The sequence below is a fragment of the Balearica regulorum genome, chromosome 6 (genome assembly GCF_011004875.1).
Source record: "Balearica regulorum gibbericeps isolate bBalReg1 chromosome 6, bBalReg1.pri, whole genome shotgun sequence".
Taxonomy (NCBI): domain Eukaryota; kingdom Metazoa; phylum Chordata; class Aves; order Gruiformes; family Gruidae; genus Balearica; species Balearica regulorum.
Window position 1 is genome coordinate 10,413,566 of NC_046189.1, and position 23,280 is coordinate 10,436,845.

A 23,280-nucleotide genomic window follows, 5' to 3' on the forward strand; every position below is an offset into this window, starting at 1 on the left:
GGTTTGGTTGTTGTTGTTTCTATTTACGTAGTATTGAACCAGTTGCCAAGCAGGGCATAATAAATCTAAATTCTGACATAATAAATAGATAATGTGTTGTAATTGGATTATTTGTAGACTGTCTCACTCAGCATAAATCTGCATAACACTCAGAAAAAGTGCTGCAAATATCGAAAATAAGCAATAGAGCTAATTAAAGGCTTTGTTTACATACATCTTCCTGAAAACAGAGTAAAAGAAGGAATTAAAAGTATACCCTCTCCTTAGTTTTCTTAGAAAAGCTTACTCTAGGCCTTGTTTTAGAAAGGCTGCCTCTTCACTGATTATAATATATGTGATAGATGATGGAAGGTAGAAAATACCTAATATGTAATCTCTGAGAGTAGAGATTACTACCCAAGGTTATAGAATTGATGACTCATAACTCCTCTTTCCCATCAAAACCAAAATTTAAAACTCCATCACTACCACAAAAAGGATAACGTAGTCCATTCCAGTAGGACGTACTAAAACTTTTTTTAATAGATAGACATAGATCAGCAGAACGATAGGCATCTGCGTTCATGCAGATAATCAGTGAATTAAAACAGGGAAGTCTATTCAGTTGTCATCCTGACATACACAAGAGAGGGATTGGCCTCTGTGGCTTCAAATGCTCATGGTCTGTAACCTAAAATGGGATTTCTGATAGATTTTTTTTCTGCTTTGGAAGTCTAGCTTCAAGGATCAACACTACAATGAATGTGCAGGAATAATTAGACCTGAGAAAGGCCTCTAGATACCACTGTACCAGCTTTTAGGCCTTTAAATAAAACAAAAGAGTGAATCTAGTTTGCTTTTGTTTTTCATTTAAAAACAGAAATAAAACCAAACTAAAACGCAGAAGTAAAACAAACTAAAAATGTTAGTGATAATGTAATTGCGTATGAACATTGGTCCAGATCACCAGATTTCCTAAAGGAGTTAAGTGAATAAATGTCTTACGGTGATTTGGAAATGGCCTTTGAGCTCAGTTGTTGGGAAATCCTATGTAACTCCTAATCAAAGCATCACAAATGCGCACACTGCTCTCTGAGAAGCACTAGATTGAGGAGTTTCTTCAGACTTTTGGGGACAATGAAAGTGTGGAGACATACTGGTTTTTAAAATAACTGTCTTGGAGGTGGCTGTTGCTTTTGAATCCTTATGGAGTTGGTTACTGTCTGAAACCGTGTGCCTTTACCTAGAGAGCTATTGCAGCAGAGAGCACCAGCTGCATGCCAGACTCCTAGTATGAGAAAATTAAGATACTTAACGTGCCTCATACTGACCCCTCTGCCCAAGAGGGATCACATAAACAGCCCTGACCGGACTTGTACTTCACAGTACTTACTGTGGAATAATTTATAACTTGGGTCGTGATGTTCTTCTGTGGTTGTAGTGGTTTTCTTCACAAAGAGGTACTCCATGCCAGTATGCTAAGATGACTTGCATCAGTTGCAGAAATGTATTGCAACTCTGGTAACAAAAGAGTTTTTAACCTGTCACTATTTCTGTAATTTATATAAATCTTTAAAAAAGCAACGTTTGAGCTGGGAGAAGCTATTTCAGTGACGTGTCACCGTGTGCATCATAATCTTATCCCGTGTCAGTAAAGACAATGTGTCTTTGCTGTTCTGCAATGGGCCGTACTGAGTTGGAGGTGGTTAGTTTGGACTACCTCGGGCAGCCCTGAATTATTTTAACTATCCTATAATAGTCTGTTTGATACAGACGTTTGTTTAGTTGCAAGGAAAGTACTGATTGGGACTAAATGAAGGTTATACTAATTCTCCCTATGAAGTAGTATCTTTTTAAAGTTCTTGAGAACAGTCAACAGCTGGAGTGAGGTCTGGTCCCTGAGTAGCGGCACAGCAAGGCCTTTCTGAGCCATCTCCTGCTGCCGCCCCAGGGGAGCGCGAGTCTCTCCTGGGATCCTTCAGATAGCTAACGCGTGGCTTGATGCCTGCTGGAATGGCACTGTAAACTTACATTTTGGAAACTCCATCCAATCCAAGGTCTTTCTGTTCAGTTTTCTAGTAATTCAAGGGAAAACCCAAATATTTCAGAGTCTGTCATCAAAATTGTGTCCCATGAGCGTCCAAAGTTTCAGTATAGTCTCAAGAGGGAAGAACGGAGTTAAATAGGATTAAAAGTTAATGAAATATTTTATGACAGTATTTTACCATAGGAACTGAAAGATCTGAGCATTGTATAAATATTAATATTACTCTCCTCGATCACTAAAGGACTTGGGGAAGGTGTATGGAGGGGGAAGTATCTCATTTTTATGGTTCTAAAATTCAAATGTGAAAGAGGAAGAGAGATCAGGTTATAAAAATAAGGTACTGCATAACTTGCCTAATGGCCTGTTATCTTCTGGAAGTACAGCTGCAGTGGGCTTTTAAACAGGTGCTCTGATTATAGAGCATAACAAACATGTTAGGCTTTGCAGTGCATTTAATACCTTATAAACAGCTAGGCTAATTTGGGCAAGGCTAATGGATTAGCTCAAATGGCACTCATGTAAAAGGTCTGCGATTATATCTCTGTATATTAAAGCTAAAATGTCGGTACTCTGAGTTCCCCAACCTGTGCGTCTCAGAGCAGAGCCTGCTTCAGGCACAGGCGATGCCTGGATGCTGCGGTGAATTCACAGCACCCAACCGGTCAGTGCTTCTGATCACTGGGTTTATTTTTTGATCCTGTAGCTGTATAGTCTTTTGTCACAGGAATGAGGCTGAAAATGAGCTTGGTGGCTTGAGGTGCTCTCTCTGCTGTCATTTAGATTTGCCTCCTCTTTGGAAATCTGTGACTGTGTGTTTTTCTCAAGTGCAAATCTAGCAATTATTATAGCCTGTCCCTATGTTTTGTATTTTCCGAGGTTCACTTTATCAAACGTCTGCTACTTCGAGACTTAAGTGGGCTATATTTCCAAACAAGAAATAAAAATCTAAAAAGGCAAATGAAGACCAATTCAAACGTAAGATGGCTTTCAACAGTGCTAAGACTAATGGGGGGGAAGAAATCAGAATATTTTTGTGTGTGTGAAGAAAGAGAGTCAGGAACCCAGCACAGTGCCCTGTGCCGGACAGCATTGGTCTTGTTTGGGAGGGCGGCTCCTCTGGTTGTTACCACCTTCAACACCATCCGCAGATGCTCAGTCTTGGGCGTTGGTACCAGTCTACCACAGGACAAATCCCAGCTGCCTGCTGCCCGTGCATGGCTGCCCGCCCTGCCTGCTGCCCGCCCTGCCTGCTGCCCGCCCTGCCTGCCGGCGCAGGCGCTGCCCTCCAGCCAGCCCCTGTAGCACATCTGGGAAAGACAGTCTGCATGTGAACCCACTCATCTGTCTCTGTTTTGTTCTGTCCAAGTAACACTTTATGCCTGTGATTAAAATCATGCTCCCTATGGGCATAAAAATGAGGTGTATAAATATTTTATTAACTAGATCGTAAAGCCAACCTCCGAAGGGGTGAGCCTACACGAGGCAGTAAGATACACTGCCCTTGGCTCTGCTCTGCTGCTGCACCTTAGCTAATTAATCCTGCTGAGAGGTCAGCATAGCAAAAAGAGAAAGGATGTGTCGGTTTAGGGCGGACCATAAGGTAAAAGCAGATTTTATGGATTTAGAGGGGACGGGGCAGAAAAATAAACTTTTCATGAGAAATTATGGTGGTACCTCAGAGGCCCAAACTGGAACCGGAGCCCCACATGTCAGCTGTGGTGCCTGCAGGTGCCTCTACAGGACACAGTTGTAGCTTCAGTATTTGTAAAGAACAAAATAGTCTAAAAAACCGCTTTTTTTAACAAGATTTCTTTTTTAATCACTCTTTTCTTTGTCAGAATGAATCTGTATACCCTAGATGAAATCCAATTCAAATGTTGTAGTAATTTTCAGTACACTTTTTTGATGCATACTGTAGTTCATTGCATAGTCAGAAATGGTTAAGCGACTCAGATATTTTTGCAGGTTCTGGGAGATTTTCTAAGCTGACACATTTTAAGTTTTAATATTTATGCTCAGTTGAATTTTGACACCTAAAATATCAGGAAGTGATGTGACCTTTTCAGATTTCTATTTTGTTTTTATTTGAATCGCTGCTGTTCTTTCAAGCATCTGTTTGGTGGGGGAACACTTATTATTAGATTGCTTATTTTAAGAACGATGATATAATAGATATGTCATTGTTAGTTGAAATACAAAATATGAAAAATAGGATATAAAACTGGCAACTCAAATACATGTTTCTTGGAGGCATCTTAGACAGTGAATCCATTTCTTACTCCACTTGCTCAACAAAAGAGAAGTAGGTTCATTTATAGCCACGCTAATGCCACATGAGCTATTCTGATTCAGCAATGTAGAGTTTCGGATCTAATGCTGAAATCCAGAAGAACAAGGACATTAAAAGTGTGCCACATCTTCGATGTGGCATTTCTCGTTTAAGGAAGAATATTATGAGAGAGATTAACCTGCTCATGCTGTAAAAATTCAAAGGTTAAGCCCAAAGGATTTCAAGCAACCACACACGGTGGCTTAAGCCAGAAAACAGTTTCTAGCAGTGAATCCCAGAGTTGCAAAAATGCTTATCTCAGCCCAATTAAGTTCCTTGAACTCTGGATGTCTCTAAATGGATGTATATAAATCTCCCTGAAATCGTATAGTAAACCAACAGCAAAATACCTGCTATTCTAATGACCGAATGATTTAAGTCATGCTTCTTTCTATCAACCAGATGTAGCGGGGCTGTAGCACTCAGTCCTGGTGCTGCATCATGGATATACTACTCAAGATCACTTTAGATTTTATGTGTGCTTCATTATGCGATCTTAAAAGCCTAAAATGTGATATAATGGAACATTTAGCTCAAAGATAAGGAGAACAGCACACTGCACTCTGTAGCCATTTGATATCCTGACAGGAAGGGGAACTGACACATGATAAAGAAATAAATAGCACTAGCAGTGAATTATGGCTAGCACGGATCCATTCATGCATTATTTAACTAGTATCACGACACAGTTCACTTTAGAATTGGCCGGCCACCATTTTGCATTCCTTCAAATAGACTTGTTTCCTGTGTAAAGAACTGACAGGAGCAAATAGAATGAAAATATACATGCAAATGATAGGCAGAAGTATGAAATAGCAAACCCAAAGGCAAATGCGTTCATCCTGTCAATTCCCAAACCATGAGGGAAAGAAAGTATTCAAACATTATGGTGATTCATAATGTATAAAGGGCAGGTCATGTGAAGCAATTGTGATGGACCTTTATTGCACAGGACATAGAACTTCCCCAAATTATGTTTTCTTTCTTTCAGGTAAAGACTTTTAGGAAAAACAATTTTTTTGAATGAACATTGAGGGAAAATCCAATGCTGTCTGTGTTAAATGACATGATGGTTAGTTATCCTCACTGTCAAGATCATAATTCTGTAACAGTCTCTTTGATTAACAGTCACTCAGGCACCTGGATTCTTTCTGTTAAACATACTTTCTGTTTCTTCCATTGTTCCTATAGCAGCAGAACTGTGTTCAGTTTATTAACACCCGAAAGTTAAGAGAAAGCAATAAGCTGATTAATGATGTGTAAAGGGGAAATTCAAGAACAGGAATGCAAAAGTTCCTTCCTCGTGCAAAGAAGGGATCTTCCGTAGGCTCAGGGCTTCAGACCTAAAATCAGAGAGGAAAAAGTAAAAAGAAAAAAAAAGAAAAAACCTCCACAAGTATTTTCTTCTGTTTGCCATTTTCCGATGGCTGGCTGTGGTGTCCCTGCTTCTTCCTCTTGTTTTCAGTGCTGTTAATCTTGAGATGTCCTGGCTATCTGCATTGTGGTTTTTTTTTAAATTGCTATTTTCAAGAAGTTTGACACCTTTTTCAGTTATTTCCTACTTCCTTGATAATTTTAGCAGCTGAAATAAATTCCATGACTTTATCCTTTGGCGCTTCATTTTAGATATATAAAGTATGTTTAGCTAATGCCTCAAAATACATAACACTAATAATAGAAAACTCTTTTCTTGATTAATTTGTCAAGCATGGATCTTTGCAGAGAGTATCTGAGGTTTTGTAGTATTAATCTGAGTTGGTGCCGATAAAATGAGAATATGTGAGGTTTCACAACAAGAACATAAATTCCAATTAACAACCAAACAGAAGAAAGAATTAATTCAGTAGACTATGTATGCCAAAAGAATGTTGCAGTTGTAGCTGGTGAAGTAATAAATATTACGAATATTTCTTATATTTTCATAGTCTCCACATGCCAGTAGCTAAACAAGGTTGAGGAAGAAAATCAATAATAAATTACATTCTTTGCAAACATTAATAAATATTCCTGTTACTTCTACAGCCCCTATACAAGAATCCAAAATAATAAATCATAGAGCTTGTTTCATTTTTCCATTTGGCCAGCACCCAGACAAAAACAGGTGGAGAGATTAAAAAGGGCTGTTAGAGAATTTTTTTCATTTAGTTATCTGTCTGTCCCTTCATTGTTTCCTTGATAGCGCTACTATTTTCATTTTCATATACAACACAGTTGTTTGTGTCCAATTAGAGTTTTGTAATTTATGGAATACCAGCTTTGGCAACGGACTGTGATTATATACACGACAGTAACTCCTCTGGATGAACAAATGCAGTTAAAAAATGGTAGTGCTCCTAGCTAGAGGACTTCATCTGGTGCAGAAATTGTGTCTGTGATATAATACGTGCAATTAATTCCAGACAAATCCACAGAAGTTCATGATACTCTTCAGGGCACATGAAGGAAGGAGAAGAAGTATTGGAAAGGAGGTGAAAAGAATTCACCTTGTATTTTATGAGGAAGTTTTCTTAGAGGAAAAAAATGGAAAGGAAATTATAGAGTTGAAAATGAGCATAAATACTATAGCTTTATTCAAAAACACTCTCAACGTAGATCCTTACAATATGAAGAATGTAAAAAATCAGTAGGACAGCTCATGTTAATGTCTGGAAATGGGGTTTGTCTCAAGTATCTGGAACTTCATAACATAAAAAAAAAAAAATGCTGCCTTAAATTGAAGTATACTTATTTAGGTAAATTTACTTTTTTTTTTTTTTAAGGCGAGGAAAGAGCAGAAGCAGGACCAGGGGTTTCAGTATCCATTTAAATACAGTCTTAGCAGGGAGCCGATACTGTCATTTGTCCCTTCCCGTACACACAGCGGGCTGCGCCACAGGAGGAAAACTCTCGATTGGGCTCTTCCTCCTCCTCCTCCTCTTCCTCTTCCTTCTCCCTCTCCTGCCTTTTCTCTGTGAAACTGTCACCGAAATCCGGGAATAAACCTCGTAACACCAATGTAGTGTTAAAAGGCAGGCATTCTTTATTGCAGCGCTGGATGCACGGGGGATAGCTCCACCCAACGTGCATGCCAGGTGATCACCAACATACAGGTTATATAGAATCAAAATATACATATTTATTATTTTCCCGAGAAAAGGCAGTCCTATGATAATCATTTCTTGGAATCCATTTCCATATTCTCCTCTCCGTCACGCATGCTCAGTGATTTGAGTCGGTGGTCCTCAAGGGTCTCTGGTGGTCGTCAGTGGTCTTGCACCCGTGTCCGCTGGGTGACCCCCTTCATGCAGGCATGCGCAGTATCCTTGTTGCAGGTGCACCTGCACCTGTCCATAGAGGTGCACCTGCACCTGTCCATAGCAACTTACTTTATAAGATTAATATTCCCAGGCCTATTGTCCGGTTGGGTAGGGACTGTACAAGGAACATAGCAGCATTGTATCTTGCCACGGTCACCTTGCCACTTGCCACGGTTAGCTAGCTTCATTACCTATTACCTTGGTTACAAACTATGGCCCCCTATCCTACGGTTACAAAACGACAGATACTGGGGAGGCTGCTGGTGCTTGTGAGAGGCAGCTCTTGGGTGCTGTGGCCAGCTCTTGGTAGAAGCTGAGGGGTAGGAAGAGGCAGTGCAGCACAGGGATGCCCCTCAGTGACCAGCGGTGGGACTCCCACGGGTGACCAGCAGCAGCTCGGCCCTGTGTGTCCCCAGCCAGGCACTGCGGGCAGGGAACAAGCCTCCGAGCCTGACCTGGGATTTCTGGGCAGAGCAGACAGCGTGCTGAATCCAAGGAATTCCTTTAACTCCAAACAGCACGACCGCCTTGACAGCACTTTCCCCTGTTTCGTCTCTGCAGGAGATGTCACGTCAGCAGTCAGCACATTAAACTTGTGTCTGAATTTTGAATCAGAAACTTAAGGATGTTTGGGTCTCCACTTAGCCTGCAGTAATGTTTGTGGGGGCCAGAAACTCAAGAGCAGACTTTGAATTTGATGTGACTTCCTCTGTCCTTACTTTCTGGCACCTTCCCCTCTCTAAGAAGGAAGAGGGTGGGTGGCTAGGAGGAGGATGAGCAAAAAGAGCCTTTCTCTGCGCTTGTGTTAATTATCTTGAATTTCTAGATGGAGGTCTGGCAGAGAAAAATAAATTTCTGTTATATCCATTGTATTTTCATCCATTCTGTTGACGTTTTTGCAGCAGGAAAGAATATTTAGCTTTAAGGGTTAAACGGAAGCCCTTTTCACTGGTGGGTGCTTAAATGGCTGAATGATGCTAATGGCAAAAAAATCTTTAAAGCTGTACCTGCTACAGTAGCTGGCCATAATGTTTGCATAGCCTTTTTTCTCCAGATAATGGCACAAACTCCAGATAATGGCACAAACATTAGTGCTTGTATTCCACCCTAACAGCAAACCTTTTCTCATGCTACATCCTGTTGATTTTCTTACAGTCCTTGGGAGGGGGAAGGGGGAAGGGGAAGGGAGGGGAGAGATTTGAAGAAATAAACCCTGGAATCTCAGAGAGTGTTCTGCAGACCATAAACATCTGTGAAGAGACAGGTAATACTGCGGTTCTTTGCAACAAATACTGTGCTTAAAGGTCATTCGTGACAGGGCCTTTGAGAGGCCCTTTGTGTTGCTGGGAACACACAAGCTGAATCTCATTATTGAAAAATATTTGAGTGACAGTCATCACTGTGTTTCACTATTCATTATCTTTTCTGTTTGGCAAGAGATCTGTACCTTCTTTCCATCATTCCTGCTACCCAACAAATATGTCAGACATTTTTCAGGTTGACAATTGTGACCTCAAAATCACCTATCTCAGGTTTTATTTCCATTTTTCACTGCAAAAAGTGAAGTATTTGTTATCTTGAAGCAAATGATTAAGGAGCCATTACCCCATGGATACTTTAGCCACTGAGCATGACAAAGAGGTGAATTCAGTTCAGACGGTGCAACCACGTAGTTCATTTAAGCAAACTACAGTTTGAATGTTTCCTCAATAACTTGAGAATAACCACAGCTTCATATTATTCACACTGGAATCTTCGCTTGAAGTTCACTGCCCAAACCCTCACTGCAGTACAGAACGGGAATAGTGGCTGTGGGGAGGCAAGCTGTACCAGCCCTCTCACGGGTCTAAGTTGTTTTCATTTTGGAGAGAAGGAATTTAGTATCTTTACAGTCAGATTGAAGAGAAGATTTTCCCGAAGAAGAAAAAAATATAAAAAATCAGGGATTGTTGGTAGGCCGATTCATAGTTTCATTTATTAGGTAAATTAAGCATGCTTATCTTTAATTCTAAACATATGTTTTAATTCTTTAACATATTTAGCAAGATATACATTAATTTAAAAGCATTTAAAATCCCCATACCAAAATACAGCTTCCAGAAAAACATGATGGAATATCATCAACATACAGCTCTACTGGTTTGAAAGATTTTGCTAGTTCTACTATTCCTCCCTGCATTAAGAACACTGGCAATCTCATCTATTAATCTAAGAATGAAAACACCTTTGCTGGTTAAAAATGATCACCTCTTCTAGCCCAATGTGAAAGCATGGGGGTCAATCAGTTCTGCCATTAAATTGGAAATATTTGAGTTTAGGAACTGCTATATTAAACACGCAGCCGGACATGAGAAAAAGCAATGGCTGTGCAATGGCGCTAGCCTGTAAAGCCGACCTTGTGGAGGAGCAATTTGCAGTATCCGAACACCATACAACAACGAGCTGACCTGTGGCAGCTCTTCCTTTCTTCTGAAATAACCTAGGTGAGCAGCAACATCTCTGCCCTCCCGGCCCTCCCCTGCGGCCCCGGGAGTATGGAGACGGGGACTTGCTGAACGTTCAGCCTTGGTTGCGCCATTCCCTGAGCTGGGCTGGACTGGACTGGATGCTGCAGTCCCTCCTGCCAGCCTCTTCCAGTCCTCTGGACTTCCAGATCAGCAGTAGCACCCCACAAAACAGTGTGACCAGCACCAGTCTTTGGGTCTCATTTTGGTGCTTGCTGACCCCCAGGGCACAGCCCCCTGCTTGCTCAGCCCCACCACACTGGATCACACAGCGGGGGGTTTGGTGAAGACGTCTGAGAAAATCTCTAGGTTGTGAAAGGGCTGCAGCAAAGCTCACTGAGAAATAAGATAAAATTATGGGGAGACGTGTTTGAGATTGGGTCATTGGTTGCTCAGGGATTCAAGAGGAAGATCCTAAAGACAAAACAGGGCAGAGAGTCAAGAGCTGTAGGATCGTCGTGTCGAGCCATCCATTGGTTACGTGACTGGTGTAACTAGTGTGTCGGTGTTGACAGAAGACATCAGCCTTTCCTCCATCCATCGAGGGGTGGTGACAACACTGATGTTCAGCCCAGCCAGCTGGTTAGAGCTGAGCTGTCTTTTGAGTGTGCTGGCCAGCAAACGGTGGCTTTATACTTTGACATTCCTGCTTGCAGAGGCTCTTTGTGCACTTGCAGATGTCCAAACTTGCCCAGGAGAGTGGGGCAGCACTGCGTGGTCAATAGGAGTTTATGAATCTGTGAGCTGGATTTTGAAAATTTGTCTCATCTTATAGCAACTAGCAGTCCTCTTGAAGTACAAAGGCACTGAATGTATTGAATCATAAATATTATGAACCACAACAACCCCCTGAAACACAGAACGCATTTAAATGCTAGTGTCTTACAATCTGGCTTACAGTGTGACTCACAGCTACAAGTGAAACACGCTGCTGTACCTCAAAACAGATTACCCAGAGACTACACAAATCCTGTTTGACACTTACACGTCTGTCATATTTTGTTTTGTGTACCAATGCAGGGATGACATTTAATAACGTAAATTTGCAGCAGCTGAAATGGTACTATCGGTTTCTAGCAGCTACATGTAAGCAATATTGGGAGTTTGAACATTCTGTTGTTTGTTATGGAAACCTAGAATGGTATAGCTAATACAGATTTTTTTTCTCCCATAAACAGTTAAGGTATACATTCACATACAGCACTTTTGAAAAATTCAGGGTCAGGATCCAGTGGTGTCAGCAGTATTACTATTAACCTGCTGACTACCATATGATACACATTGCAAAACTTTGTTACTTCATTGTTCATAACTGTTTAGTTTTCTGCCATGTTCCCTCTACACATCACTGAAAATCTCATTTATTGATTTTTACTGACAATGGCAGCAAACACAGATTTCCTATTTCATATATTATCAGTGTATATGGGAACAGGATAGCCATCCTAAATTATTTAGTTTCCCAGTATATGGCATATTTTTGCAAACAAGAATCAGCACATGCCAACAAAGAATTGTTAAATAATGCATTGGTTTCCCTTATACTGTGCATAAAGTGTTTTCCCTAAGCGTCGTTCTGTCCAAAGACAAAAACATGAGCGCTCAAAAAACCAGATGTGTAACAGTACAAACAAAAATCTCTGTGGGCATATTCCTCATTGTCATCCTACCTGTGTCATTCTTCATCTTTCTGTAAAGTGGGTATATAGTACAATCAGATCTGAAAAGCAGCTGATTTGTTCCTCTCTTCACAATGGTAAATGAAGATACAAGATGCAGAAAAGCAAGAAATTTGATCCTTGGTCCTCCATAAGCCTCTTTGGTTTGCTCTGAAGTACCAGCTGTATTTCAGGTCAATAGAGATTAAAGTGTACTGGAGCAGCTACAGCAGTCGCTATAAAATGTCTTTCATTTTCCAGCAGTCACTGAAGTGATCCTCTGTTACCAAGTTTTTTATGCTATCCTTCGGAGATATCTAACATTTGAAACAAAACAGCAAATATTGATTCTGTACTTTGGGAAACTGGCACGTGCACACTGCTTTCCCAGTTTTAGATACAATCTGTATTATTCTTTTCATTGCTATTAAAAGGTGTATTCTCAGAGCTGGTCACTACTAAATTAGTAAATGCATAACATTCAGAATTAGACCTAGATTTTCAAGAGTACTTGGTGTATGCAGAGCTCTTGTGGAAATGCAGTAGTTATTCAGGTGAACTACTTTACATCTGCCAGAAACAAACTTAACAGGAGCGGAAGTATCAGGTGAAGAGGAAAAACTAGCTTGAACTAGCATAGTCTTCCATTTGTTTAATCTTCAGAGAGTGATTATTTTCCCCGTTTGTATTCCATGCTGTAATATGATATTCTTAAATGACTATAAAGTGCTTATTAAAAGTACTGCTTTGCAGAAAATGTTGTCATCTGAATACATCTTGATTTATGTCCTATTTGTGAAGGTGGTAATGGTGTCAGAGCTGCTTGTACCCTATGGCCCTCACAATGCTGGGTCCTTGGCTGTTATCCAAACTACATATGATTTGTTTTATTTATTGTTTCTGCAAACGAATGTTTGCTTCAATATTCATAAAGATCGTGTGCCACTCACACACATAGCCCCCTCCCGTTGTCATTGTTCACAAATGTCTTTCGTGGAATGTCATCTCCTTTGCAATGTAAATTCTTTTAGTGGGCTTCAATTTCTTCTGTTTTCAAAAATAGTGTAGGAAAGGGAAAATATTTTTTGAAAAAAGACAACTTCTTACCTTTCATTAAATCATTCAAAATCCTAATAAAACTTGTTTGTCTGTGCTTCTACTTTGAACTGCAGTTCTTTGAATCAAACAGTTTTGAGTTGGGCTATTGTACATCAGAGATCACGAAAATCGTGAAGGCAGTGGTTAATGTGCCTGCAGAACTGTTACTCACTAAATCCCACAATCTGAGAATGAGAGAGCAATCAGACAAACCAGCAGAAATCATTTCAAAACACATAGGGAAGGCAGAGTAGATAGCAAACTTCGGGACTTCTTTGCCACTTGGCTTTGCTGTGGAGACAGACAAATATCATCAGAGTCAAAACAGGAGTTAGATTCATGAGTTCAGCTTCATAAACAGACACTGTGAAGTCATTTCTCACTGACACTGACATATGAAAAGACAGACTTTTGCCATAGTCTTTCCGGGAATAAGTTGGAGTGATCATTCTCTATGAAATTAAGGTGAGGGGGTTTGATTCTAAAACATTGTAACAGAGAATTCTCCAGGAAATGCCTTATTTTTAACAAACTGCCTGGCACAGAGGGGGAAATCACATTACTGATTAAAGCCACCAAATATAATGAGAATCTAGTTTTCATAAAAATAATACAAGCTGTGAGAGCTGAATGAGAGAATTACATTTTTTGTTGTTTATTTGTGACTGTAGCTACACATTAAAATATGAAATATTAATAAGGATTGTAATAGTTATCATATTTCACATTTTGTCTAGATTTTTTGCCACATCAGTCTAATTCAAATAAATACCAAAGAGCTGCATTAAAAATAAATCTTCAATAAATGGAACAGCATGTACCTTTTTCTATGGAATTACTTTATTTAAAGAGATTACTTTTATTTGCACATGTTCCGCTTTGATTTCTGCAAATAGTGACATCGTTAAAGGGTCACAGATATAATCAATAAAAATACCTGAATTGACCTAGAAAACATGAAATAGCTGATTTTATACAGAGATGAGTAGAGCGTTTTGTTACTTAGCACATAAGGATGACAGGAATTAGAAAAGGGAATCACAAACAGCCAGTGTTTTTGCATTCCTGCTTTGAGCGGTTTCTTGTTCTGACTTTGCTACTGAACTCTTGGCTGAAAGTCTTCACTTGTGAAAAGGCAAAGGCCTTGAGAAATGGCTTAGCTTGATTCAAGGTGAGATTTGCTGGTAGCAGCAGGAACATAGTATCCTGTCAGCATCACCACCTCTGCACAGAAATCCCACCGGGGTTGAGCTGATGAGTAGCTGCAAAGGAGCCAGTGTTTGTTGTATGCAAGGAAACCTTCCTGCAGCAGCTATAAAGACCACATTGTAGGCAGAGGAAAAGGTTGCTGTTGCCTGCCAAAAAAAATAACCAAACCCTGTGTATATTAGTCTGTACTATGCAACACATACAGTGTTAAAGCAATACAGGTAAAGAGGGGTGGCCTTTCGGGTCATTCCGCGTGCCGGCTGTGGAAAGTCCTATGGGATTTTTGCTTTAGCTAGGACACCCACAGCTCACTTCTCTTTCTTACTGAAGGGAGAACCCCAGCTGATGCGCAGAGGCAGAAACCATCAAAATACCTACAGACACTTGCGCTTTCTGATGAACTGCACCTCTGCTGCCTTAAATGCAAGCATGGACAAGGGAATTTCATGGACAAAGTTGCAATATTGGACAGCACCTTGGAACATGGCACAGAAAGAAAAATAGTCATTTCATCCATTGTTTATTCTGCATTTCAATTTATCTCCATCTTCTGCTATTTTATTTCTGTAACTGTATTATCTTATTCTGCAAAGCACTTTAGGGATGCAGTGTCAGGAAAGACAAAAAGAGCAAAATATATCTCTTGATTTAGATGGATTTATATTATAAAGATAGAAGATGCATCAGAAATTTATTAACATCACCTGTTGCATTGTTTCAGAATGACTTCTGGATCACAAAGAATGAACTAGTTACAGGAAATTAAAGTTCATTAAATGATCTTGTTCACAAAGTAATCAGTAATCAACAGTAATCCTTCAATTTAAAAACCTATCTTCCTAATGGCCAATGTAATGCTCACTTCAGGTTAAAAGAGCATGTGTTTCTAGTTTGTCTGTCACAGCAGAAGACGATGGTGTATTTGCAGTACGCTGACACTCCTCCTTATCTGTCTGCACTCCTGTACTTGGAGAAAATCACTAGCGGTTGCGATAAGCCGGTACCGGAACCTAGAGCTGACAGATGGTTGCCTTTTACAAGGTGAATCATATTTCTTAAAATGTACAGCAGAGGTATTTTACCTGGTGAGAAGGAAAGTGACAGTTATGGAGGTCTGTCTTAGTGGTGGAAAGCCAGGAAGCTGCACTGACCAAAACTACCACTTTTGTGTGAGTCATAGGGAATGTTTCCATGTTATTACAGCAGCTTGTAAAACAAGGATCCAAATGTCCCAGTAAAACAAAATAAATTCCTACACACTTACGTTCATGTTCTTTCTTCTCTCTCATCCTTCACAGTAGGTGCCCCTTAAGGGACTCACCATCTTCAGTTGTTCCTTGGTCCGAGATGCATGTTTGTATGCATGCATGTATGTACAAACATGTATATGCCTTTATATATGCATATAGATAAACCAGTTATAGAACAGCTATGTAATGATCACAATTGATTAAGATGTACAAGTGTGCTACAGCAAATAGGATGCAGAGGTAGACAGAAGAGATTGGCTTTCTTTTGGGACAAATCTTCTGCTTAAATTTAGATGGAATCAGAGCAAGAGTTTTATTGTGTTTGTGTAGTACTTAAGTGTATTGGTGTACCCATGGCAGATACCAGTGAAATGGCAAGACACATGTAATCATTAAATCTAGCTATGGGAAGGATATCAAAAGTCACCACGTTCATCTCCAGGAGCTACTCTGAATTTTTCAGAAATTGATAAGAGGATGTAGACTGGTGGTATCTGTTTCAACGCACCTTAACAGGGCTGAATGTACTGCAGAATGAAGGGCAGTTGGAAACTTACCACTTCAGACGTGCAAAAGATGGGACCCCAGATGATTAGAATAAAAACTGTGAAGGGCTGAGCAAGTAATTGCAATAAAAGAGAAAGCAGTAACCTTATCAAAAGTAATAACTAGTAAGCATGTAAAAAAAATTTGGTAGTATGACTGACTATAGTGCATCCACAGCTGGGAACAAGATAAAAATAAAGAAATGCCACCTTCCGTAGGGACAGAGGAATAGACAATAGAGAGCCAATATAGCGAGAATAGAAGCACACCTCCGTATAATGAATCTAAGCTACTGCGGCTGTTTGCACAGGAGTGTTAGCGTGGGGAGAAACCTGCACTGCTGAGTTGTATGTTTCATTTCTCCCCGTATCCTGTAGTTCCCGTGGCCTGGATTTACACCAGCTGTGACAAGGTGTGGCAGCAGCAGCAATCTCCATTTAGGTCTATTTTCTGACCAAACAGTCCATTTACTCCAGCTGTGCATTCTTTATCAGGATTTGGCCCTTTGTATAAAGGTGAATGCTTCTTTGGCTGTGGTCCCAGTGGGGTGTTTGATAACTTTGTCAGAAAGAATCAAGAGAATGTAATATGACTGAACAAATAATAGGCTGTCAAGGAGACTTGAGTTACAGGAGCTGAAAGATAGTCCAAAACACTTTGCTCTTCAAAGAAACCTAGAAAAACTTTGTCTTAATTTGGCCTTCAGAACTTTGACATCAGCCTTTGCTTGTCTGCAAGCATCAACTCGAACACCGGAATTTATATGGATAGTTAGTCCTCACGAGAGGTTTCTGGCAGGCTGCTTTCCCTCAGGTCAGTTACAGACGGCATAAGAAGCTACTGCAACTGCGTTTTCACCTCCATTCCGTTATGAAAAGTGTTACAGATTGTACTAGAAAATAATTCCTCTTCAGCTTTTTCTAAACCACTCAAACATGGAATTATCTCTATTATAGAAGATTAAAACCACACACAAACAGTATATATTTCCGTGGGGTTTTAATATATTTTTAGCAGATCTCTTGAAGTACATTTCAGTCAGCAAATTCATTGACACAAAAGTCAATGGATATTCTTACGGAAATAATCTATAGTTTTTATTTTATAGGCAGATGTACAGTAAGAGGCAAATAGAACAAAGTTCAATGCTCAGTATGTTTAGCCAACAGCAGATTTTTACTTTGAAAAGGGTTTTGTAGGGCAAATACCCTTTGAAGACCACAAAAAAATCCTCCCGAGCCCCTGGGCCTGGCTGCCACCTTCCCCCAGGCCAGCAGGGGAGCTGATGCTATGGGGAGGGCAGGGTGCAGACCCACGTGCTCTCCAAGAGCTGGGAACGCTCTTTTGGAGCTGCATCCCAACACTGCTGAGATGCAGAGGCGTGATGCTGCCATGATGGGGCTAATATGGCCGTTCAGTAAAGTGATTGTTTACTGTCTGCAAAAGTAATTTAATTAAGCCCAGCTTCAAGCTGAGGGTTGGTGCAGATGACCTCCAGAGGTCCCTTCTTTGATTTCCAAACACTGACTGTGTTCTGAAAGAATTTCTGCGTTCCCCAAAAGCCCTACTACTGCACAGTTGCGCTGAAGCTCCTCCAGAGGAAGGGGAATCACTGATTGTTTGCTTGTCTTCATACTGATGGTCATCATCTCAGTCAGCCCCAGCCATTGAGCTAGAGGCTGCCTTAACCAGAGTATCCCATTCTATTATTCCACTGAAGCTGTAATAAAAATTTAGAGTTTCATTTGGCCAGAGAAGTGAGAAATTTGCCCTTGGAATTAAGGCAGATTTGTAGCCAGTCCACTCCTCTGCAACGATGGATCCGTAGGTCCCTTCTTCCAGGATGTTCGTGGTGAGGGTTGGTTGTAAAATACAGGAAGAATCCTTGGGTGATAGCAACAGCACTCCCTACAGCCACAAAAATAATCAGCTCCAAAATGAAGTTTTGTCAGTTAAATAAGGAAAGTTTATTTACAGAGTGTCTTTTAAGCTGTACATATTTTAAGCTTACCCGCCTACTCCTAGTTTGGGAACTTAAACTGTGTTTATTTTTAAAGAAACTTGTTAGTTCACCTTTAAATGGTTCAGCTTTTCACAGCATTGGTTCTCCACTATGGCAAGTATTTCCTCTCCATATCATGATTCAGCTCAGCTTGAGAAGTTAGATGTGCAGAGGCATGACACAGACATATCTCCCGTTTCTGCATCAACACAATAAACAAATGAAGAACAGGAACAACGTGCAGTACAAAGATTAAGAAATTACATTTCTGTGCAGGCCTTTTTCCTCACCACTTAAGGCAATAAATCATTTCAATTAGACATAATTAAAACAGTTTGCATTTGAAATGTAAATTAAAATTGAAATCAGTATTATCCAGTTTCCCCCTTCCACATTCGTCTCAACTATCAGGAGGATACTGCATATCTATCTACTCTTGGCATAGATTAAGTCATAACTTGCATTTTTTTAATATAATCTCTCATTGTAATCAAGCACTGGTATACAGACTTCTATCATCAATTCCAGTTACGCAATCTTTTCCAAGTTCCTGTCCAGATACCTCTGGGCTTTGAATCCTTTATTGCCTTTTCTAATTTTCCCTTTTCATCTAAAATTAATTAGAGTACAGACTCTGTTGTCTTTTTATTATTCCATTCAGCTTTCAGGGCGTTTTTGTTTCTACCTATACAGCGGTTCTGTGAAGATGTAATACACTGCCCTTGTGTTTATGAGTGAGAACTCAACAAGAAGAGTGCCACAGCAGATACGGGCCAAAAATTATGTAAAGAGAAATAAAGAAATCTTTTGTACTGCATTATGCAAAAATACAACGTTATGATATTAGAGTGCACAGCAGTGGACTGATTAATTAAGATAATAAACCTGATGTAATTAAACATGACTTGGATTCCTTTTATTAGCCCTTCTGTTGTCAAATAAACCTTTCAAACCCTGTAAATAAGCAAGCCAAATGACAGCTTCAATTGGTATGCAGGGGATTTGAGTTACTTAATGTTGTAATTTTTTCCTGATTTTCCCTCTTTTAGAGCATCAGGACTAACGCTTGGAATAAACACATTGATTTGGTCGTATTGTCAGTGGGTCACTAATCAGAGAAATCATTGATTAGACAGTAATCTGACAATTAAGTCTGACATTGTCTCCGGTGCCTCGGCAATGGGGGGGGGGGGCACGTTTTTCTTTAAACTCAGACCTTGACCTTGTATTTTTCTGGAAACTGAAATGAGGATTCACAATAAGGACAATGCTCTTATCCTGTGTTTTCTGCCTTTGCATTTTTCAAGCTCAGGACTGATTGTCATATGTTTTTCTGCATTTATCTCTTTTTAAAATGAACACACACCATTCCTGCACATGTGATATTTTGAAAGGATGTTAAAGCACTTTAACCATTTCCTCCCCTTCATTTCCTGAAAACTGATTTTTAGAATTCATCCAAATGATGAAGCAACAGTTTATAAACCTTCATTTTGGGAGGGTCATTCTAGTTGCCTCTTGAGGAACTCAGAACATCACTCGGTGGCAAGTGTGATTGTGCATCAATATTTCAGAGCTCCTCCAGCCCACAGGCTCAGCCCATCCAATGTGCACCAGCAGCATTCGTGGAGAAAGGGAAGTGAAATGCGACGTTAATCTCCCTGGATAGTACCGGAATGAGTAATTCTTCCAATCTAGCACTAAGACACAATGTTAGTCTTGAAATTAGACACTTGGGCTCCAGTCCATCATTAATCAGAAAAGCACTTGAGCATGTCTATACCTTTAGGCATGTGCTTAAGTGTTTTGCTGAAGTAAATGCTTAAATGATTTGTTGAGCTTGTGTTTCAACATGTTGTTTTAACATTTGTATATAGCAGCAGGAATGCATGTTGTTTTCTACACGGAGACTGACAACAGTTATCAGACTCTCATTTCAATGAATTAAATCAACATCTTTTTAAATTAACTCAGTTACGTGAAGCTGTCAGTGCTGTCATAAAGAAAGATCCATTGTCACTCCATGATCCAGGGGAAGTCAGTGATACCCTATCAACTCACCAGAAACGAGATTTCACTTAGTACCACAGGATGCTCATCACCACTCATTTTCAGTGTGTATTTCAGACCCCACTATATTTTATATATCTTAGAAACATGAAGGGAAAACAGAATTTAGTAGCCAGATTTTAGAAGGCATTTAAAATCAACACCTTACTTGAATACTACTTTTATTTTTCCTGTCTCATAGGCCTGCCTGATATATATAGTGGTGCCTCATTATACACTGATAGATCTGAAACCCAGAGATAGAATGCAGGGTTAAACTGGTATTTAAAGCAGTTTAGTCTTTTTTTCCCCCCTTTATCTTAAAAAAGTGTCCTGGTTTCAGCTGAGATAGAGTTAATTTTCTTTCTAGTAGCCAGTATAGTGCTACAGTTTGGATTTAGTATGAGAATAATATTGATAACACAGCGATATTTTTAGTTGTTGCTAGGCAGTTGTAGTGTCCAAACTAAGTCAAGGACTTTTCAGCTTCTAATGCCCAGTGAGGTGCAGAAGCAGCTGGGAGAGCACAGCCAGGACAGCTGACCCCGACTGGCCAAAGGGATATTCCCTGCCAGAGAACATCATGCTCCCCACAGAACTGGGGAAGCCAGCTAGGAGGCAGGATCACTGCTCAGAAACAGACTGAGCATCAGGTTTTCTTTTTTCCTTCTGTATGTGGTGAGCAATTGCATTTGTGCATCACTTGTTTTTCTTGCTATTATTACATTTCTTTGTTATCCTATTAAACTGTCTTTATCTTGACCCACAAGCTTTTTTTCATTCTCCTCCCCATCCCCTTGAGGGAAGTGGGAGAAGTGAGCAAGCAGCTGTGTGGTGCCTAGTTACCAGCTGGGCTTAAATCATGGCAAAAAGTTTCCCCATTAAAACAAGACTAAGCAGCTAAACAAATTTTCGGGGAAAAAAAGAAAATTTTTTGAGGCATTCAGTAAATACTCAACCTGCACAGACCAGTGCTTAACTTAGAAAATCTTCTGATATTAGTAGAGTGAGAATTTAATAAATAGTACTTATCTCCTAGGAAGCTTGTACAAGCATTAATCAGTCTGTGATAAGGATGGTTCCCGCTTGGTTTGTTCTCAGTTTGCATGCTCTATTCCTTCAAAAAGGGAAGGACTGGAAGAAGAGGAAATGGCTATTTCTGTGGGGAGCAACTAAGCACAGGGAGGTGCTGCTAAAGGCAAGAGATGAGGGAGTCACAGCAGGACGCTGGGTTGCCTAAGGACAAAGAGAGGAGCTCTAGTTCACTTGCTAATAAAACCAGGCTATGGAGTCAGTGTTTTAAGGCTGCTTTAGAGAGTTCACTTTTGGATGGAGGTCGAGGCAGAACTACCTTGACTGTCTGATTGATTTGGCTTCTGCAACAACTGATATACATGCTGAAGTAGTGCTGATTTTCCTCACCAGAAAATAAATTATATCAGTACAGGGTTATTGCTTAAATTCAGGGAATCTGCTCCAAGTTTATTAAAAAACAGGGCAGAATTTCAACACTGCTTTGTTATTAATGGAAAGCTATCTATACAGAGCTAAATATTTGTATTCAAAATGAATATGTAAGCTTGGTCATTATTGAAAAAAATTTTCTAACTTTAAAAGATCCACTGCAATATCCCACCCTGCCTTTTGTTTTCTTCCTTTTCTGTTCTCTCTCCACTTCTCCCAGCCAGCATCCTGTTGAAATTGTTTACAGCACTGGTACCAGAACACAGGTCTGATGGAGAGCCCTGAAGTACTTTTGTACACATTTCTCCAGTGGGGAAAAAATAGTATCCAACATATTCTGCTTACTTAACCTCCCTTTTGATCAGCTGTCCCTCAATGGAAAGCCATCAGATTTCTGTTCTTTTCCTTCAGTGATATGTTAGTGGCCTTCACCGCATTTCTATCTCCCACAATGAGTATCTGATAGTAGAAATGTAACACATTCAGCACTATCAATTTCAAACACAATACACAGGAGTAATACGTGTTAAAAATTGCCTCGGCCACATAGTATATTGTCAAAAAATAGATTTCTTAGCGCAAACTCTGGGTTTAAATAAAAGGTGACATTGTTAACGAATGTCGTCAGAGTGATAAAGTGATAGATGCCTCGCCATTCCTCTCTATGGACCTTCCTGAACAGAGAGGCTGTATAAAAAAGGATATTTGTCAAGGAAAATTGGCTGGAAAACTGAGGTTTTGTGACATTTATTGTCTTTTCTTCAGCTCCTGTCTACTACAGTAGTATATCTAAGTGTTTGTATAACTTCCTCTTTGGTTTAATTTTGAAGTATATAGTGATGAAAGGTATAAGCATACCTTAGAAAGCTTTTCTCTCTCAAATTCATTTCACCTATATTGCCGTATCTCTGTCAATGAAATGAGAAAAATTAAACCACAGTATTTAGAAAGGCTATATTACCCTGGGCAACTGCATATAGAAGAATACATTAGAAAAAAATAATCAGTCCCCCCCAAACTAATTTCTGGAATGAGATAAAGTTTTCACACAAAGACATCTGCCAGAAAGCAGTGTTTACAATATAATAGTTTAAATAAGTGATTAGCTTAATGCATTCCTTGTATCAAATCCTGGTTACCAGATAGCTGATAAGAATACAATGGGGGGAAAAAAGTATTTCATTCAATGCAATTTTATGCAAATATCCACCTTCCTGCATACAGTTTTGAGAACAGAACATGACAATAATTACCACCCATCACTCAAAGAAACCCAGATACCTCTCCTTGAGCCATCCTTCCTGTGGCAGTGCTGGAACTCACATATACTTTTGTCTGGATACTGCAGTCTTCTCTGGATATTTCTGACTAAGGTCCTTTTAAAAAAAAAACAAACAATCATTTTCTTGGGCTGTCCAGAGCAGAATCCATATAGCAGTCCCTCTCTCAGGGAGCTGCAGAACATGCTAATAAAGGCAACAGTTCTGTACTGTTTTTCCTTGTACTGTAAGTACATTAAAACTGCAGAAGAAATATTATTTACAGAAATATGCAAACTAGTAACAGCTCATCTGTAATAGTCACCAATAGGCAGCATTGGCAAATACCCACTTCTTTGCTACATGCAATCATTGTGATATCATTTGCTCTTCTAATTCACAAGCCAAAATGCTTGAAATTCCAATTGACAGGTCTTTGTTATTATTATTCATTATGCTTTGTTAAAGCCATTTAATCATGTGCAGGCCCTACAAAAGATTTCTTCCCCTTTCTCTTTTTAACAAACATGCTTTTGAAGGTAAGCTTGCATAGCAAATAACTTACCTGATAGAAATAATTACAGACAGCA

General features: G+C 39.7%; 2 long non-coding RNA genes across 3 annotated transcripts in view; both read right to left on the reverse strand.

Moving 5' to 3' along the window:
* The window catches only part of LOC142602252 (uncharacterized), a 37,353-nt gene extending 27,795 nt beyond the window's left edge, over positions 1-9,558 (reverse strand). The window contains exon 1 of the long non-coding RNA XR_012835918.1: positions 9,397-9,558. This is a non-coding gene — a long non-coding RNA (uncharacterized LOC142602252). The remainder of the gene's footprint in view (positions 1-9,396) is intronic.
* A 1,285-nt stretch (positions 9,559-10,843) lies between these two features.
* Positions 10,844-22,812, reverse strand: LOC142602328 (uncharacterized). Of its 2 annotated transcripts, XR_012836034.1 has the most exons (4): positions 22,713-22,812; positions 17,928-18,117; positions 14,499-17,824; positions 10,844-13,202 (listed from the first exon to the last, which is right to left on the reverse strand). It is a non-coding gene; the product is annotated as an uncharacterized LOC142602328 (long non-coding RNA). The 2 variants fall into 2 exon arrangements; XR_012836033.1 differs by having other exon boundaries at positions 14,499-18,117.
* Between the last annotated feature and the right edge of the window lie 468 nt (positions 22,813-23,280).